This window comes from Coenobita brevimanus, chromosome 111 (genome assembly GCF_032717465.1).
Source record: "Coenobita brevimanus isolate Jiangsu-jjx chromosome 111, ASM3271746v2, whole genome shotgun sequence".
NCBI classification, from domain to species: domain Eukaryota; kingdom Metazoa; phylum Arthropoda; class Malacostraca; order Decapoda; family Coenobitidae; genus Coenobita; species Coenobita brevimanus.
Genome location: NC_137064.1, coordinates 25,242,247 through 25,263,191, shown reverse-complemented (window position 1 = coordinate 25,263,191; position 20,945 = coordinate 25,242,247). Strand labels below are relative to the sequence as shown.

Here is a 20,945-nt window from a genome sequence, read left to right as displayed (position 1 = left end):
GCGAGAAATCAGGTAACTAAAGAAAATTAAGGAAAAAAAAAATGCCATATCGACAATCCAAGTTTAGACTCATGTTTGGGCTCTTGTTTGTCTTTTTTTTTTTTTCCTCACAGATTTTTTGTGGTATTTTTCGTTGCAGTTTCTCTGTTCTCGTGTTAATGTTCGCCTGTTTTTCCCGACTTTATTTTGCAATTGGACTTAACGTGTATTCTTCCATTTCAGTCTCTCTCTCTCTCTCTCTCTCTCTCTCTCTCTCTCTCTGTTCTGTTATTGCATGCGACTTTTATAACTTTCTTTATCTAGTTTACTTCTACAGTATGTATAGCTACTTATATATATTTTTTTCATGCCTTACTTTTCTCTGCAGATTCTCGTTCTCCTTTTACTGCTTACAACTTTCCTCCTGTTTTAATATTCTCTGCCTCTTTCTTGCTTTTTTTTATTATTACCTTTTTTTTTTTCCTGTGTAACGTCTGTGTTTTTAGCTTTATGTTGACAAATTTAACTTTAACTTATTCTGATCTTTCGCTTCCTCTTGTCACTCCATCCTCTGTGTTCCACCTATTGTTTCGGCGTTTTTTTTTTTTTTATTCCAGTTGTTATATATATTTTTACAGCTTTCCTATTTTCTGTCCATTCCACCTTCCGTCCTGTCTTTATTCTTTCATTATTTCTTCTCTTCTGTTACATATTTCTTTGCCTGATCCCCATTCTCTTTATTCCACCTTTCATTCCACCTTAATCTCACATCCAGTTCATATATATGTCTCTGCCCCTTTTTTTCTATATTTTGTCCTTCCCCTTTTTCCTTCTTTTTCCTTTCGCTGTCTCTCCTTTCCACACTTTCTCAGGGAGTTAGGTTTATATTCATTATTTTCAGTGTTTCCCTGCTGCTTTGTCACACTGTCACACATCTTCTTTATCTCTTTGCCATATCATCATTTGGTCATATTTTTCTCCCTGCCACATTGCCATACTCTTATAACTCTTCTACTTCCCTGTCACACAGCCCCATCTCTGTTTCCTATAATTTTCACGTGTTATATTGGACATTCCTATATCTTTTTACCTGTCAGGTTATTGCTAATTACCTGCACTTTTCCATCTCAGTTTCATGCCCACTTTCATGCAGTTTTTCACCTGTCACATTATTGCCGCTTCCCTACTCTTTATCACCTGTGTTACAATGCCATTTTTCTGCGCTTTTTCATCCGTCACATTATTGCTTCTTTCATACACATTTCACATCTTACATTGCCACTTTCCTTCACTTTCCATGGCTTTCTCACCACTTTGTTACTTGTCAACTTGTTGGGCACATTGTCTTGTAGTACACATTTTTCACCTCCCTGCTACTTTGCAACTTTGCCACTTTTCTGCACTTTTTTTACATTTATCTGGCACACTGCAACATTTTCCTTCGCACTCATTTTCACACACAGTCTTCATCTGCTGCCATCCTTTCTCACCCCCACGATGTTGCTTTCTCACTTCCACAATGCCACTTTCAGACTTCTGCCAACACTTTACCTTCCAACACTCCCATCCTTGTCACTTTCCTACATTCTTTGATATCTGTCGTTGTCTTGCACTTTCTCTCCTTGACAGTCACTTTCGCACACGCTTACCTCTCTGCCGCTTTCCCACATATTCACACACCTGCCACGTTATTTACACTTTCAAGCTAGTGTCACTTTCCACGACTTTTTTGGGGGGGTCCTGCAAATTATCAAACTTTCTTATTTCCATTCTACCACTTTTTTTTTTATTGCTCTCCTCCACTTTTTTACACATACTTTTCTACCTCTTTTGCCATACTTTTTCACCACCACACTGCTGCTCTCTTCCACTTTCACAACACTATCCACCCTCTTCCCCAAACTCTCATATCTTTGCCACTTTTCTCCACATTTACATCTCTGCCACTTTCGCACACTTTCTCACTTCCTCCTTGCAACTTTCCCAAACTTCACTCACCCTTGTCACTTTCCTGCACGTTAAGCACTTCTGCCACTTTCGCACACTTTCGTAACCCCACACTACTGCTTTCCCAATGTTTGTCACCTCTATACAGCCACATTTCTTACCTTATTTTTTTTTTCATTTTCATTCCAGCTCTCTCTCTCTCTCTCTCTCTCTCTCTCTCTCTCACACACACACACACACACACACACACACACACACACACACACACACACACACACACACACACCGCTCGCTGGTGCAGTGGTAACGTTCCCGCTTGCCAACTGGTGGACGGGAGTTCGCGCCTCGCTCAGGTTGCGAAAAGTTTCACTGACGATGTGGGTGGTTACTGTCCCCCTTGAACAAGGGGACGGGTGTGTGCGTGTGTGAAGGTCACAGCCTTGCCCTTAGATCGGACTATATGAGCTCTCAGCTCCCTTCCGGGAGGGTAAAATCTGACAATCACGACCATCAGGTGATCCTGACCGACCCGGTGAATTACACACACACACATTTATTCTCCCCTTACCAATCTTCGCCGTTATCTCCCCTCTACTCTTCTTTCTCCTTTCATATTCCTACATCCTCCTATCTTGTTCTCACCATTTCTCTTAACCTCCTGCCTCGCCATTTCACAATATCCGGTTATCTTCTTGGCGTCTTCTCTCGCACTCCTTCCATTTTCTTGTGTCTGTCTTCATATCTTTTACGTTTCCTTCATGTTTTCTTATCTTTCTCTTTCCTTATCTCTTTCTCTTTCCTTATCTCTTTCTCTTTTCTTCTTTTTATTTCTTTCACTTTTACTTCATTTTATTGTGCATGGTTTTCCTTTTTTTTTATTTTTAACATTTTCTCATTCCACTTGCTTATCCCTGTACCTTTCCCTTCTGTTTCTCTCTCGTTTTCTCATCCCCCCTTCCCTCCTCTTCCTCCTTACCACCTCTGTTTACCTCCACACCTCATCTTTTTTACAGGTTTCCTCGCCTTAATATTTTTCTTTCCTAACCTCCCTTCATCTCATCTACATTTTTTTTCTCTCTTTCCCCTCACCCCCCGTTCTGATTGCGTTCCTTACCTTCCTCTTTTCTATTTTTCTTTATCTCCTTTCGTTTCCTTTCTCACCTGCCTTTTCTTCCCTCCCCCTTTCCTTCCCTTCCCCTTTCCTTCCCATTTCCCCTTCTTTCCTTCTTCCTCGCCTTTCTTCCTATCCCTCATCGATATCTCATTTCCTTGTACCCCCTTTTTATTCCTTCTCTTTCCTTTCCTCTTCCTTTTTCTTATTCTCCTCTTTCAATAACATCCTCCTTACCCCCCGGTCTCTCTCTAAAACCTCATCATCTTCCATCTGCTCTTCTTTTCATGACATCCTTTCCTTTCCCTCCTCCATCTCCTCCTCTTGTATAGTCTCATCTTCTCTCATTTTATTTGGTATCCTCCTCCTCCTCCACCTCCTCCTCCACCACCTCCTCCACCACCTCCTCCACCTCCTCCTCCACCTCCTCCTCCTCCACCTCCTCCACCTCCTCCTCCTCCACCTCCTCCTCCTCCACCTCCTCCTCCACCTCCTCCACCTCCTCCTCCTCCACCTCCTCCTCCTCCACCTCCTCCACCTCCACCTCCTCCTCCTCCTCCTCCTCCTCCTCCTCCTTGTACGGACGTCCCATTAACTCAACGTACCCGTTTATAATGTTATGCCGTAACTATTAGTTTGTTTGATTACTTTCTCTTTCAGGTTACTCAGATGGGTAGCTTATAGACAAAGTATTATAGAATGTGACTTTTCCTTTCCAATATTTCCTGTGAAATTTTCATGTCAGTTTTTCCATGCTGCATGGTGGTTTTTCTCACTTTTTCCTGGAGGGTTTGGGGGTGGGGGGAGCCTTCTTGCTTTACTATCCTTATCCTTCAGCATGTAGAGTTAGATCTTGTAGGTATAGTCTTCTCTGTAACAAGCAGCCTCGAAAGGTCCATAAGGTCTGTTGCTGGTTGCTTTCCTATGTAATCCTATGTGCCGTATTGTTTCATCTCCCCTCATTTTCTTCGGTACCTTCCTCCTCCTCCTCCTCCTCCTTCCAGTTTGCTGCTTCCTTTTTAAACCGACGATCCCTTTCTTCTCTCGCTCCCCTCTCTTCATGCCAACCACTCCTTCCTCACCTTCTTGTTTACTTTTCTGATTGCACATTCCTGCTTTCTTTCCTGCCTTCTTCCCTATCATCTTGTCCATCTTTCTACGTATCACGTTCCTGCCAACCTCTTTGATTACCTCTCTCCCTACCTTATTGGCTACCCTTCAATATACCTACCTTCCTACCTTCCAGTTATCTACCTACCTACCTACCTACCTACTTACCTACCTACCTTTCCTACCTACCTTTCCTACCTGCCTACCTTCTTTCCTACCTTCCTTCCTTCTTTCCTACCTTCCTTCCTTCTTACTTACCCCCTACTCATCATGTCGTCCATCTTACCTACCTACCATCTTACCTATTTTCCTCCCTAGCAATCATTTTACTTAGCTTCCTGTTTACCTTTCCTAACAATCGTGTCTGCTTTCTTTCTTCTCTGTCATCATTCCTACCTCCCTACCATATTACTTACCTCTCTACCAACCATCCACCCTACCTGCCTTTCACCTATCTACGATTTGGTTATCTTCTTCCTGCCTGTCATCGTGCCTACACATCTACCTACCATCCTTCCTACATTTCTAACTACTTACTATCCTGCCTTTCTTTCTACCTGTCTTCTCTCCTGCCTATCTACGTCTTGCCTAACTTTCTCCCTACCTACAGTCCTCTTCTTCCTACCTACCTTCTTGCCTACTCTTGCATCATCTTTGCCTGCCCACCTGCGTCACACATATATCCTGCCTACCCGGTATTATAATTATTTTCTTTCTCACTCACTGCCTGCCTCTTAAAGTGTACTCCCCAGCTTACCTTCTTGCCTACTTTCTCACTAAGTTTGTCTTAAGTTACTGTCTTGTCTGCTTTCTCACCAAATCTAAGTTATTCCCTAACATTTTTTTTTTTATGTTCACTTCCTGCCTACTTTCTAACCTAGTCTAAGTTACTGGCCATATATATTTTTTCTTTTTGCTTCCTTTCTACTTTCTCACCAAGGCTATCTAAGTTACTGCTTAACCTATTTTTTTTTCCTTCACTTCGTGCCTACCCTCCTCCCAGCAACCTACCTTTCCGCCTGACGTATTCCCCACTAAATCTGAATAAACTGCCATCGTCACCTCCTGCCTACCTCCCTGCTTACCTACTACCCATTTTTCTACCTCCACGTGTCCCCTGCATACTTCCCTGCCTACCACCTTACCTGACTGCTGCCTACTTTTCTGTCTGCCTGGTACATACTTTTCTGCTTCCTTCTGTTCTACCTCACTTAGTCGTCTGCTTAACATTTTCTACCCTCCCTCCCTCCCTCAAAGCATACTCTACTTCCCTCCCCACCTGTCTCCCTCCCTGCCTACCTGACCTTCCCCCTCAACATAATGGAGTACGAAGGAAAACATACAGCAGTAGACCTGTTGGTCCTTTCGTGGCTGTTTGGTATAGGGAAGGTCATAAGTCACAAAACTATTCTGTCAGCTAAAGACACGGACAGAAAAGCAGGAAGGCTCTACTTTCCTCGTCACCTGCCAACCTGACCCGTCATACACTACTACCCCCCTCACCTGCCTACCTGTCCCCCCCTCAACATACTGTGCTCCTCACCTGCCTACCTCCCGGCCTACCTGACCCCTCCTCCCCACCTCTTCCCCACTAATGACCGCGACAAACATTAACTCGTTTAACGCTGGTCCTCCACGCCGCTCCACACAAAAACTCTTTCCCTTGCCCCTGGTATTTTTATTATTATTATTATTATTATTATTACTACTACTACTACTATTATTATTATTATTATTATTATAAATTATTATGACTGACTGTTATTATTATTATTATTATTATTAGGGGGGGTTTACCCCCTGGGGGTAGGGGGGTTTTTCAAGAATACTCCCCCAGTATCCCTGCTTGTCGTAAAAGGCGACTAAAAGGGTTGGCGGAGGGTTAGTGCCCCTCCCCGGAAAACAACTAACTAAAAAAACAAACAATAAGCCTTGGACAAAGACTGACCAAACGATGACGACCAAGGACTGGACAAAGGACATGGTTATCGGGACGTGGAATGTAAGGGGAGCGAATGATAAGGTGAAAGACAGAGAGATTGTCCAGGTGCTTCAGGGTGCGAAAGTGGATGTTTGTGGAATAACTGAAACAAAATGGAGAGGAGAAAGTGTGAGAGAATGGGAGTATGGATGGGGTATATGTGCAGGAGTAGGTGAGAATGAGAGGGCAAAGGAAGGAGTATGTATAGTTGTGAGTAAAAGATGGAAGAAGAGCATAAGACAGTATGGATCAGTTGGGTCAGGGATTGTGTGGGTAAAGTTGAAAGTTGGAATACAAATGTGGGCGATTGTGTGTGTGTATGCGCCAACGCAAGATCGGGCTAGAAGAGTGAGAGAAGAGTTCTGGACAAATGTAGAAGTGTGCATGGAAAAGTTTGGAAGGAATGAGAGAGTGTTTTTGATCGGTGATATGAATGGTAAAGTTGGGAATGTGAAGGTGGATGGAATAGTTGGTGAGTGGGGTGTGCCTACTGAGATAGATGAGAATGGGAGTGCGTTAGTGGACATTTGTGCTGGGAGGGAGTTGGTGATAGCCAATACCCTCTTCAAGCATAAAATGATCCACAGGTATACATGGCGAGTGATGAGAAGGGTGGGTGGTGAACTGAATGAAAGGAAGGCAGTGATTGATTATGTGTGTGTGGATGAAAGGATGCGAATATGTGTAATGGATGCAAGAGTTTATAGAGGTTGGGGGAGTGGACTTTCTGACCACAATTTGGTGGTGGCCAGAATTAGAATTCAAGTAAGATGGAGGAATAGAAGAAGGGAAAGACGAGAGGAAGGAGTAGTTGCAAGGAGAGTGGAAAGGTTACAAGAGGATGAGAAAAAGGCAGAGTATAAGAGAGAAGTGGAGGAACGATTGGGCAAATATGAATTGGAGCAGATGGGAGACGTGGAAGGTGTGTGTGTAGGATATTTACAGAAGAAATATGTGCAGCATGTGATGTGGTGTGTGGAAGGAAGAGAAGACGGAGGGGGGTGCAAGGAACAGCGTGGTGGACTGAAGAGGTGAGACAGGCTGTGGCACAAAAGAAGAAAGCATACAATGAATGGATGAAAAATAGGGGCGTGGAAGAAGTTGAGAGGCGGAAGAGAGAGTTATATGTAGAAAGAAAGAGAGAGATGAAAAGATTAGTAAGACAGAGTAAGAAGAGAGTGGATGAGGAATTTGGAAGGAAGTTGAGTGTAAAGTGGAGGGACTGTAAGAAAATGTTCTGGAAAGAGGTGAAAAGAGTAAGACAGGGTGGAAGTGAAGTTAGCAGGGGAGTGAAAGATAAAAATGGTAGATTACTAGTGGAGGAGGGAGAAAAAGTGAGCAGATGGAGAGAACACTTTAAGGAATTGTTGAACATAGAGGATGGAAGTAATGCGAGTATAAGTGGCTGGGGAATGGCTGGGAGAAGGAGGGAGGTGAGAAGACAAGAAAAAATCAGTAGGATAGAAGTTGTGGAAGCAATGAAGAAAGTTAAATCGGGGAAAGCCCCAAGAATTGATGGAGTGTGTGGTGAAATGCTGAAGCATGGGGGAGAGATAGTAGTAGAATGGATGTGGAAGATGTGCAGATTGGCCTGGGAGGAAGGTAGAGTCCCGGAGGATTGGAAGTCAGGTATAATTATTCCCTTGTACAAAGGAAAAGGGGAAAAGGAAGTGTGTGGTAATCACAGGGGCATTTGTCTTCTTAGTATAATAGGAAAAGTGTATGGTAGGATAATTATTGACAGAGTTAGAGAAAGAACAGAGAAATTAGTTGGAGAAGAACAGGGAGGCTTTAGGAAGGGAAGAGGTTGTGTAGATCAGATATTCATTCTTAGATCTTTAGTGGAAAAGTTTCTAGAGAAGGGAAAGAAGTTGTATGCGGCTTTCATGGATTTGGAGAAAGTATATGACAGGGTGGATAGACAAGGATTGTGGAAAGTGTTAAGAATATATGGAGTAGATGGGAAGTTGTTGAATGCTGTGATGAGTATATACGATGGTGCGAAGGCTGCAGTGCGTGTGGATGGTGAACTAAGTGAATTTTTCTCTTTGAAAGTTGGGTTGAAACAGGGATGTGTCATGTCTCCATGGTTGTTCAATCTGTACATGGATGGGGTAATAAAAGAGGTACAAAGTAGGGTAGTGGATGTTGGAGTGGCCCTGGTGAGAGAGGATAGTGTTTGGAAACTCCCTGTACTGTTGTTTGCAGATGATACTGTGTTGTTGACTGAAGACGAAGGGGAGCTGTAAGGCTTGGCGGATGAGTTTGGGAGAGTGTGTAAGAAACGGAATCTAAAGGTGAATGTAGAGAAGAGTAAAGTGATGGTCTTTGAGAGAGGTGAAGTCAGTTAATGTACAGCGAGGTTGGATGGTGAGGAATTGGAAAATGTGAGTACTTTAAAGTACTTGGGTAGTGTGATGAGTAAGGATGGAGGTTTGGAGGGTGAAAAGCTTGAAAGGGTACAGCAGGGAAGAAAGGTTGCTGGTTCTTTGAAAGCAGTGATAAGAAACAGCGAAGTGAGCATGGAAGTGAAAAAGTTACTACATGACAGTATTGTGATACCAACTCTATTGTACGGAAGTGAAGCTTGGACGTTGTTGGAAGGACACAAGTCAAGAGTGAGAGCAGTGGAAATGAGTTATTTAAGAGGAGCCTGTGGAGTCACATGGAGAGACAGGCTGACGAATGAGGATATAAAGGAGAGTTGTGGTGTGGATGTGGATGTGATAGGAAGTGTTATGAGGAACACACTGAGGTGGTTTGGCCATGTGGAGAGGATGGAGGGTGACAGACTGACGAAGAGAGTGTATGTGAGTGAGGTGGAGGGGGAAGAGGGAGGGGGAGGCCGAGGATGAGATGGAGGAATGGGGTGGAGAGGTATATGAGAGAGGGGGGTGTGATTTGGGAGCAGGGCAGTGAAATGGCGGGGGAAAGGGCGACTTGGAGACGATTTGTTTGTGGCCACCCCAAACGGGATTGATGCGTCTGGCAATAGATAGATAGAGAGATTATTATTATTATTATTATTACTGTTATTATTTTAGTTATATCTATAGTACAAGTTCTAGTGGGAATCTCAGTATTTCCACGACGATACGCCATTCACAGACTCAATAAATCCGTCTGGTTGCAAAGATGTAATGTAGTTCTGTAGTCCATTCACTTTAACTTGGCCCAGATTTTCGCCCTTTTGTGGCTTATTTCACGTAGCTCCGTGACAGAAAAAGACAATACTGGCTCTGCATCCTCTCTGTAACACTTCTTCGTGACTAGCATCGCATTCAGGTGTCAGTAATCTATTGTTATAACTCAGGTATTCAAGATGCAGGATGGCAATTTTAGGGCAAGGTAAAATGAACATTGTATAGTAGATTCTCTCTCTCTCTCTCTCTCTCTCTCTCTCACACACACACACACACACACACACACACACACACACACACACACACACACACACACACACACACACACACACACACACACACACACACACACACACACACACACACACACACACACACACACACACACACACACACACACACACACACACACACACACACACACACACACACACACACACACACATCCAGAAGCGCGAACTGGAGACTGATTATTTAACTTAGGTTACGTCCATACCAGTTGCCTGTTAATGGGGGCGGGATTTCAACACCATTTCAGCTCGTAGAATTTTTTGCTTACCCGCGCCAGGTAGCACTAGGCCCCGAATTCTGGTCGGTTGAGTAAGCTTCCTAACACATTTTCCTAAGAGATTTATTTTTTTATTACACCTTATTCTCCGAGGCTATGTTTTAAAAATCCATGAAACATCGTCATACTTTACATAGACAACTTACAAAAGGATATTAACCAGTCATATCCAAAAATAAATCGCTAAGGAAGAGGTGTTAGGGCCTTAAACGACAAGAAGCCACGTCTAAGCTTAGTTAATTTTTCTATACTCCTTTTTTCTCTGTCTTGGCCTAAAATTGCTCTCTCTTCTGAATGCCGAGTTGCAGCAAGAGATTAACTGTAAATTTTGGTGCTAGTCACGAAGAAGTGCAATGGGATGGACGTAGAACCATATTATTGTCTTTGTCCTTGTGCTGTGTGGAATGAACTGCGATAGGAGGAAAATCTGTACCAAGTTAAGGTGAAAAGAGTACAGTTGTAGCCAGAAGCCGCTCACACACACACACACACACACACACACACACACACACACACACACACACACACACACACACACACACACACACACACACACACACACACACACACACACACACACAAGCTCTCCTGAAGTACACGCACGCACGCACACACAAGCCAAACTCCTTAACTCCTCAGACACAAACTCTCTCTCTCTCTCTCTCTCTCTCTCTCTCTCTCTCTCGCACGCCTTCATGGTCGCTGCTTTTACCAAGGCATGAAATTGAGAGGCGTTACATGACCTTAGAATTTTCGCCCGTGTGTGTGTGTGTGTGTGTGTGTGTGTGTGTGTGTGTGTGTGTGAGAGAGAGAGAGAGAGAGAGAGAGAGAGAGAGAGAGAGAGAGGAGAGAATTTCCGATCGTTTATCGGTATTATATTGAATGTGTAAATATAATCATCCTTAAGAAGGATTAGATCAGAGAAAAAAAAATACAGAAATAGACATTGATTTAGTGCCTGTGTGTGTGTGTGTGTGTGTGTGTGTGTGTGTGTGTGTGTGTGTGTGTGTGTGTGTGTGTGTGTGTGTGTGTGTGTGTGTGTGTGTGTGTGTGTGTGTGTGTTAAATATGTAGATGAGTGTGTGATTATTAACAAGGTTTAGTGATTGTTACTTTGCTGATGACTGTGTAAATTGTAGATATGTGATGGTGGTTGGGTGTGGTTGTTGTAGAGGTTGTAGTGGTAGTGTGTGATTGTAGCGTTTGTTTGTGGTTGTTGTTGTTGTCCTTTTAAACACGGATGCCATTTCATTAGGTTCCATTTAAACGTCAATTAAACAGAAGTCACTTAAACAGGTTTCTTTTAAACAGGGGTCATTTAAATAGGTGTCATTTAAACAGGTGCCATTTAGTCAGGTGTAATATAAACAGACATGCCATTTAAACAGGTGTCACTTAAAGAGAGATGTCTGTTAAAGACACTCACTTAAAAGAGGTTAATTTAAAGAGATGCCACTTAAACAGAGGTGCCATTTAAACAGGGGTGTCATTTAAACAGGTGTCATTTAAACAGAGGTGTCATTTAAACAGGGGTGTCATTTAAACAGGGGTGTCATTTAAACTGGGGTGTCATTTAAACTGGGGTGTCATTTAAACAGGAGTGTCATTTAAACAGGGGTGTCATTTAAATAGGGGTGTCATTTAAACAGAGGTGTCACTTAAACAGGTATGTCATTTAAACAGAGGTGTCACTTAAACTGAGGTGTCATTTGCAGCTGAAACGATAAAGGAAGAACCCTTGTACTTGACTTGGCAAAGAAGGAAGAAGGGCAGCCACGAAGTACTGAAGTGTTATGATAAAGAAATGATGAAGTGTTATAATAAGAAAAAAGTTCAGTGTTTTGATCAAGAAGTACTGGAGTTTTTTTTTTTTTTTATTAGGAAGACACTTGGGTGGACGAGGCAATCTGTATTTGACGACAGTAGACAGAGAGTGGGTTCATGTAAGAGAGAGAGAGAGAGAGAGAGAGAGAGAGAGAGAGGTGCAATCTGAAGTATACTTAATCACAATCGAGAGGTCCCGGGTTCGATTCCCGGGCCGACCACGGGATCCTTGAGCTAGATTCCTTTACCCACTAGACTTTATGTACCTAGAACTGAAATAGGGACCTGGATTTTAACTGTGATGGTTCCACATATAGTCTGGGGGAATGTCAGGGTATTTTCCTTATCAATCACCCGGAGAATAGCACTTGATGTTTGTATTCACATTTAAGTTGCAGTCCCACACATATGTTAGAGGATATTCATGAATCACACTTGGACGAGGTGGATTTACGTCGACGTATACCAACACAGCTTCTCTTTCTCAACAGGGACTCACTATCTGGCTAAATAAAATCGTCTGGAGGCAGCAAGAATATAAAACAGATCATTGGACTGAAGGCGCGAAAGACATGGTACTGAAGATGAAAAGGGATAAACACTTTATTTCGCCAGTTATGCCAGTTTGTTTTATTTTTCTGTCTGTCTGTCTGTCTGTCTCTTTCTTTCTTTCTTTCTTTTGGTCATCTGTGGATCATAAGTTTACTAATGCAACGGGGTACAGGTGAGAGACGCCTGCATGTGGTGGCACCGATATAGCTGGGTGGCTCCATTACCCTGTTATACAAACGTCCCTCCCTACCCCTCAGCAGGAGAGTGGTGGACTGTAGGAGAAATTCAGCCAGCAGTCCACTGGGTTCACATTTCACTGGGGCTGCAACTTCCACGACTACTTAGGTTACCAGAAAGCTATTTTATTTGGCTAAGGGTAATTTTAGGAGTCAGAAACAATGTTAACCTCTCAGGTGCTGGAAATTTCTCTACTGAGGTAAAATGGTCTAGTTTTAGCATCAATGAAATACACAAGTGCGTCGATGGCAGCGAAGGTACAGTTGATTAAAGGTACAGTTGATTAAAGGTACAGTTGATTAAAGGTACAGTCGATTGAAGGTACAGTTGATTAAAGGTACAGTCGATTAAAGGTACTGTCGATTAATGGTACAGTCGATTAAAGGTACAGTCGATTAAAGGTACAGTCGATTAATGGTACTGTCGATTAAAGGTCTATCTATCTATTGCCAGACGCCTCAATCCCGTTTGGGGTGGCCACAAACAAATCGCCTCCACGTCGTCCTGTCCCCCGCCATATCACTGCCCTGCTCCCAACTCACACACCCCTCTCTCATATACCTCTCCACCCCATCCCTCCATCTCATCCTCGGTCTCCCCCTCCCTCTTCCCCCCTCCACCTCGCTCACATACATTCTCTTAATGGTACTGTCGATTAATGGTGCTGTCGATTAATGGTGCTGTCGATTAATGGTACAGTCGATTAATGGTACTGTCGAGTAAAGGCATAGTCGATTGAAGGTACAGTCGATTAATGGTACTGTCGATTAAAGGTCTATCTATTTATCTATCTATTGTCAGACGCCTCAATCCCGTTTGGGGTGGCCACAAACAAATCGCCTCCACGTCGTCCTGTCCCCCGCCATATCACTGCCCTACTCCCAACTCACACACCCCTCTCTCATATACCTCTCCACCCCATCCCTCCATCTCATCCTCGGTCTCCCCCTCCCTCTTCCCCCCTCCACCTCGCTCACATACATTCTCTTCGTCAGTTTTTCACCTTCCATCCTCTCCACATGGCCAAACCACCTCAGTGTGTTCTCATAACGCTTCCTATCACATCCACATCCACACCACAACGCTCCTTTATATCCTCATTTGTCAGCCTGTCTCTCCATGTGACTCCACAGGCTCCTCTCAGATAACTCGTTTCCACTGCTCTCACTCTTGACTTGTGTCCTTCCAGCAACGTCCAAGCTTCACTTCCATAAGTTAGAGTTGGTATCACAATACTGTCATGTAGTAACTTTTTCACTTCCATGCTCACTTCCCTGTTTCTTATCACTGCTTTCAAAGAACCAGCAACCTTTCTTCCCTGCTGTACCCTTTCAAGCACTTCACCCTCCAAACCTCCATCCTTACTCACCACACTACCCAAGTACTTAAACGTACTCACATTTTCCAATTCCTCACCATCCAACCTCACTGTACATTCACTGACTTCACCTCTCTCAAAGACCACCACTTTACTCTTCCCTACATTCACCTTTAGATTCCATTTCTTACACACTCTCCCAAACTCATCAGCCAAGCCTTGCAGCTCCCCTTCGTCTTCAGTCAACAACACAGTATCATCTGCAAACAACAGTACAGGGAGTTTCCAAACACTATCCTCTCTCACCAGGGCCACTCCAACATCCACTACTCTACCTTGTACCTCTTTTATTACCCCATCCATGAACAGATTGAACAACCATGGAGACATGACACATCCCTGTTTCAACCCAACCTCCAAAGAGAAAAATTCACTTAGTTCACCATCCACACGCACTGCAGCCTTCGCACCATCGTACATACTCTTCACAGCATTCAACAACTTCCCATCTACTCCATATATTCTTAATACTTTCCACAGTCCTTGTCCATCCACCCTGTCATATGCTTTCTCCAAATCCATGAAAGCCGCATACAACTTCTTTCCCTTCTCTAGAAACTTTTCCACTAAAGATCTAAGAATGAATATCTGATCTACACAACCTCTTCCCTTCCTAAAGCTTCCCTGTTCTTCTCCAACTAATTCCTATGTTCTTTCTCTAACTCTGTCAATAAGTATCCTACCATACACTTTTCCTATTATACTAAGAAGACAAATGCCCCTATGATTACCACACACTTCTTTTTCCCCTTTTCCTTTGTACAAGGGAATAATTATACCTCACTTCCAATCCTCCGGGACTCTACCCTCCTCCCAGACCAATCTGCACATCTTCCACATCCATTCTACTACTATCTCTCCCCCATGCTTTAGCATTTCACCACACACTCCATCAATTCCTGGGGCTTTCCCCAATTTCACTTTCTTCATTGCTTCCACAACTTCTATCCTACTGATTTCTTCCTGTCTTCTCACCTCCCTCCTTCTCCCAGCCATTCCCCAGCCACTTATACTCGCATTACTTCCATCCTGTTTGTTCAACAATTCCTTAAAGTGTTCTCTCCATCTGCTCACTTTTTCTCCCTTCTCCACTAGTAATCTACCATTTTTATCTTTCACTCCCCTGCTAACCTCACTTCCACCCTGTCTTACTCTCTTCACCTCTTTCCAGAACATTTTCTTACAGTCCCTCCACTTTACACTCAAATTCCTTCCAAATTCCTCATCCACTCTCTTCTTACTCTCTCTTACTAATCTTTTCACCTCTCTCTTTCTTTCTACATATAACTCTCTCTTCCGCCTCTCAACTTCTTCCACGCCCCTATTTCTCATCTATTCATTGTATGCTTTCTTCTTTTGTGCCACAGCCTGTCTCACCTCTTCAGTCCACCACGCTGTTCCTTGCACCCCCCTCCGTCTTCTCTTCCTCCTGCACACCACATCACATGCTGCACATATTTCTTCTGTAAATATCCTGCACACACCTTCCACGTCCCCCATCTGCTCCAATTCATATTTGCCCAATCGTTCCTCCACTTCTCTCTTATACTCTGCCTTTTTCTCATCCTTTTGTAACCTTTCCACTCTCCCTGTAACTACTCCTTCCTCTCGTCTTTCCCTTCTTCTATTCCTCCATCTTACTTGTAAAGGTACTGTCGATTAAAGGTACAGTCGATTAAAGGTACAGTCGATTGAAGGTACAGTCGACTAAAGGTTTCATTCATTCATTCATTGCCAGACGCCATGTATCCCAGACGGGGTGGCCAATGGCTTAGAGTTAATTGTTTTACAGGGAGGGGCACTAATCCTCCACCAACCCCATTTGACGTAGGGTACAGTCGATTAATGGTACTGTCGATTAAAGGTATTGTCGATTAAAGGTACAGTCGATTAAAGGTACAGTCGGCGTCAAGAGTACTGTCGCCTCTCCTGGTGTTCCCTCCACGGACTGACAGGCAGGGTGGCGAATACAAGCAGCCAACATTGATGACACTGATCGATAACAAAATAAAGTCGTTTGTGTCAGTTGCTTTGGATTCGCCATAGTGTCAAAAGTCCTTGGAGAGAAAAACAGAAGAAATGGCAAGACTTTCGATGCCGACTATAGAGTAAAAAATAAATGAAAAGAAAAGAAAGAAAGAAAAATATGCGTTATCCTTCAGATGCCGTCAAAGCGCCAGTTTCTCGTAATTAAACTGAAATGAAAATGAATACGTTTATCTTGACTCTTAATACTACCGAGAAATATCAGCTTTAAGACTTCTACGACTCACTTCAAGTTGAATAATATAATGAGTTAGCTATAATAAAATACTAGAATTGCCCCGACCGTGAGAGGACTAATGGCGACAATACAAAGTCCCTCAGGCCCCAGTGACTCGCTTTGGTGAGAGAGAGAGAGAGGGGGGGGAGGGGGGAGTCTGGCTATAGCTGAAATACACTAGACCTACTCCAACCATGTGAGGGTAAATATATATAACACCGAGAAAAATTGTAGCCAGAGAGAGGAAAATTATACACCATACATTGGGAGTTTAATATTTCGAAAAAGGAAAAATATATAATAAAAATCGTGCCGGAACCGATAACGCGCGCCGTAAAACTCGATAAGGCGTAATGGGTTGTTAGCGGGAGCCGAGGAGTGGAGATTCCGGCCTGATGGAGTTTTTCGGAGCCCCGCCAAAGCATTGTCGAAAATCTCGGCTCGGCGATTTTTAGGGCGGGAGAGATTCAGAAAGTAACGTGAGGATTTTTTTTTTCCTTAATGAGTGTGGCTGTTTTATATTATCTAGTTTATTTTATTTTATTTATTTATTTTTTTTTTTTAAGAAAGAACGAGACGTAGGAAGATTGTACACTGCTTAAGGATTTTTTTTTTTTTTGCATAGTCTTTTCTTTCTTTCATTCTTTCTTTTTCTTTTTACAGAAGAATAAGACACGGAAAGATTGTTATATTGTCTTGGTCTTGTCTTTTAGTAGAATAATGGATTTTGTTTTAACCTAATTACTTTTTGTTGGAAGAATGTACTTAATAATTTTCTCCATGTAACTAAGCTCATTAATATATTTTTTCATTTTTTCAAGGGGAGAAACGAACAAGAACTATGAAAAAAATTCTGCACGGTCTTTTCCTCGTCTTTCCCTAAATAATACTGAAGATCATTTTCTTCACTATAACTAAGTTTTTTTTTTTCACTAAGAGTAAGACATTAAAAACATCTTCCAGTCTCCTTTCTCGACCTTCACAAAATGTCTTGGAGATAATTTTCGGGTCATAATGAGATTGATATTTTTAAGGAACAGTAACAACATATTTAGAACAATTATTACCTCTTTTTTCTCACAAAAGATAATATTTGCAATAAGGGAATGGTATATTGATAATTTGGTTTCATTTGACGGGACTGTGCCACTCCCACTACTTAAATGCAAAATTGTGGTTGCATAAAATTTGATAGGCTATGGTGATGCAGCAGGAATGAGTTTCCTTGGTTGTTAGTCAAATGTTCCCTCCAGTCTGACTGTAACTGGCCATCAACTGAGCTGAAAGAAGTGAGGGATCTTTATTAGGTTAAAGTAAATGTCCTGTAGTATCTGTCTATTTATCTATCTGCTGTCTCTATCTGCCTGTGTACTCTGTACTCTACGTATCTGTCAATATATATCTGTCTTTACTGCGAACTTAGAATATAAAATTACTTAAAATTACTTTCCATCTCGCTTTTTTTTCTTTCTCAAGAAGTGATACTGTGAGGAGGGTCCGCATTTTTTTTTTCTTTCCTGCAAGATCAACCTTAGTTAAGGGAGAGAATCTCTCTCTCTCTCTCTCTCTCTCTCTCACACACACACACACACCACATTCTATAATTAAAAGGGATAACAGCTGCAGTTGGGACAATCCTGAACACTAGTAATCCTTTGCTTTAGTATCCCATGTGTCTCTCCAAATGGCCACAGCGAAAACGGGAATTGTGCTGTTGTAAAGGAGTGTGGGTGTTTGTCTGTGTGTGTGTGTGTGTGTGTGTGTGTGTGTGTGTGTGTGTGTGTGTGTCTTTTTTATTGCATGTTTTTTGTATTCCTGATGTGTTTGTACCATAAATTACGCTCATGTTTGTCATATGTGTGTATGGTTTGAATTTGTGTGTGTGTGTGTGTGTGTGTGTGTGTGTGTGTGTGTGTGTGTACCATAAATTACACTCGTTTGTCATATGTGTGTATTGTTTGAATTTGTGTTTGTAGTTTATGCGTTTGTATGCTGTGGGTGTTGGTAATTCGACTGTGTATGTGTTTCTGATTTTTTATATTTTCATGTACACTTTAATATCTTTTTAGCATTTTTTTCTTCTGTCCATGTTGTGGGTCAAATTTTGATGTTATTATGACTCTCCAGTTTTGTATTCATCATCATCATCATCTTCGTCGTCATCGTCGTCGTTGTCGTCTTAGTCGTCATCATCGTCGTCATCGTCATTGTCATCATCAGAAATACGCGGCATCATTTAACGTCAGCGTTGGACTTTTATTGTGTGTGTGTGTGTGTGTGTGTGTGTGTGTGTGTGTGTGTGTGTGTGTGTGTGTGTGTGTGTGTGTGTGTGTTTTCACCTAAAGATGGGATGAGGAAGGGTCCAGAAAGCAAGCAAGGACAGGTAGGCACGATAGAGGCAGAACTACAGTAACATACCTATAGTTTCTTTATTTTCATCTGACGGGTCTGGGCCACCTCTGTAACTTCAGTACTCAGTCATGGTTACGTGAAATCCAGTGAGCCTTAGTTATGAGGGAGGAATGAGTCTCCTTGGTTACTATAGTCTGTTTGATTGACCTGTGCAGCTGAGATGCATGGGCCGAGTAGGGTGTGTTTGAATCGCGGCTGCTGATTGGCCATCGATGATTTAAATCTACACCTCTTCTTGTTTTTAACACAAATACGTTTATATTTTTAAACTGCCTTTAATGGTGAACAGTCAAGGAAAGTAAGCTCCAAAAATGTTGGGGTTACTACCACCAAGTCAAAAGGAAGGAGGGGGACAGGGGAAGAATCAGTTGGTGAGGAAGTGAATTTTAGTTGAAGGAATAGGCGTCGGGGCTTAACCCAACATGCGTGGGCAGTTATTTGGGCAGTTGCACTGGGCAGGGAACAACACAAACATACAAGAATGGTGAACAGACAAGGAAAGTAAGCTCCCAAACATTCCCTCGGCATACGACACGCAACCGTCGATTTTACATCCGGGTACCTATTTTTAGTTCTAGGTACGAACAGGCTAGGGCAAAGGAGACCGTGCCTAAAGGTCTCGTGGTCGACCCGGGAATCGAACCCGGGAACTCTCGCTTGCGAGGCGAGTGTGCTACCGTTACACCATTGTCCACCCCCCCTGCCTTTAATAGAAGCTGCCAGATTAAATATGGAATAATTTCCTAAGCTGAAGAGGTCAGATTTAGCTTTAAAAGTTTTCTGTTGTCAAAGAAAATTAAAGTTGATTATTAAGTTTCATAAAACGATGAGTGACATTTGAAATAAATTATCCACCCACGGTGTACATCCACGTCCGCAAGTTGCACTACATCCACGCGCCGTGTACACATACGACCGCATGTTGCGCTATCATATCCACCCACGGTGTACACCTATGTCCGTATGTTGTACAACAATTATGCCTGCATTTACTTCAATAATATCATCGGCGGCCAATCAGCAGCCGCGTATCAAACACCCTACTTGCCGCATATATCTCAGCTGCACAGGTCAGTCAAATAGACTACAGTATAGTCGAGTCCACTCTCCAGTCCGACTACACATGTCCATCAACTAAAAAAGGTTGAAGATCATTACCAAGTGAAAACAAACGAACTATAGTGAAATGGAGCTGTAGGAGTCACCGTGTGTGTATGTTATGGTTTACCCAATAGATTACAGTGGGTTTACCTGGGCTGACAGGTGTGTGGAGTGTTCTCGTGTTAAACCTTAAGGGAGCTGTGGCGGAGAGGTGAGCTGTGAGAGAAAGAAAGGGAGAGGAAGAAGGTGGGGGAGAAAGGGAGAGAGAAATAGGGGTGATTTGTGGGAGAGAGAAGGGGAGAAGTGAGGACATTTGAAGGAGAGGGAGGGAAGAGAAAAGGGGTGATGGGGGAGAAGGGGAGCGGATAAGGGTGAAGGATGAGGATGGGTGACTGGAGGAGACAGAGGAGTAAAAAGTAGAGGAAAGAGCGGGTGGGGAAGAGGAAGGAGTGAAACTAAAAAATAAAGGAAAAGATGGAGGAGAGGGTCTAATGGAAAAACGAGAGAGAGACAGAGCATTTGAGGGAAAGGGGCAGAAGAGGAAGAGGAGGAGGAGGTGTAGAGGGAAAGAGGAGAGAAGAGAGATGGGGTTGAGAATGAGAAAGAGAATGGGGAGGAGGGAGACGAAAAAAGGGAGAAGAGACACCGGAGGAAAGAGACGGAAAAAGGTGAATAGAGACTGGAAAGAAGAAAGGTGGTGAGAGGGGTTGGAGGTTGACCAAGAAAAAACGAGGGGAAAAGGTGACTGAAAACAGGAGGGAGGAGAGTGATGGCGAAGTGGGAGGGGAGGATGGAATCTGAGACATTTGATAGGGGTGAAGAAATACAAAGAGAACGGAGGCAAAGGGATGAAGTGGGGAATGTGTCCGTTGAGGGAGAAGGAAACTAATGAGGAGAGGGGAGAGATTAGAGCCCCGAGAGAGAGAGAGAGAGAGAGATTAGGTTGGCAGGGTAAGTGTTCACTCCTACGTGTGCACTTTTACACGGCAAATCTTTTTATATATTTAATAGACTTTGTGGTAGTCCCTTTTTAAAATTACTACTCTCATACATTGATGATTTCTGAGTGAATATCGGCATGCGTCAAAAGATGCATCAGTGTACCGCTAACTTATATGAATTATGGAGTGAGATTAGTTTACAAGGGACTCACCAGGGGGTTTGGCGTACTCAGGCCCTGTGTGGCTTTGCTCCAGAATCAGACGCATTGATTAGGTTCAAAGCAAGTCATCGTGTGCAAACCTCAGCCATGTGCATAATTTCTCCAGCAAAGACTTTACGAGCGGCACCAACGTATGTGCTATCTATCTCTCTGTCTGTCTATCTATCTATCTCTTCCC

At 43.0% G+C, this 20,945-nt stretch overlaps 1 protein-coding gene and 1 non-coding gene across 2 annotated transcripts in view; both read right to left on the bottom strand.

The window, feature by feature from the left end:
- LOC145417848 (neuropeptide SIFamide receptor-like) overlaps positions 1-20,945 on the bottom strand; it is a 338,464-nt gene that overhangs the window by 156,879 nt on the left and 160,640 nt on the right. The gene's annotated exons all lie outside the window — the stretch shown is intronic.
- Positions 19,127-19,200, bottom strand: TRNAA-CGC (transfer RNA alanine (anticodon CGC)). Its single transcript has one exon. It is a non-coding gene; the product is annotated as a tRNA-Ala (tRNA).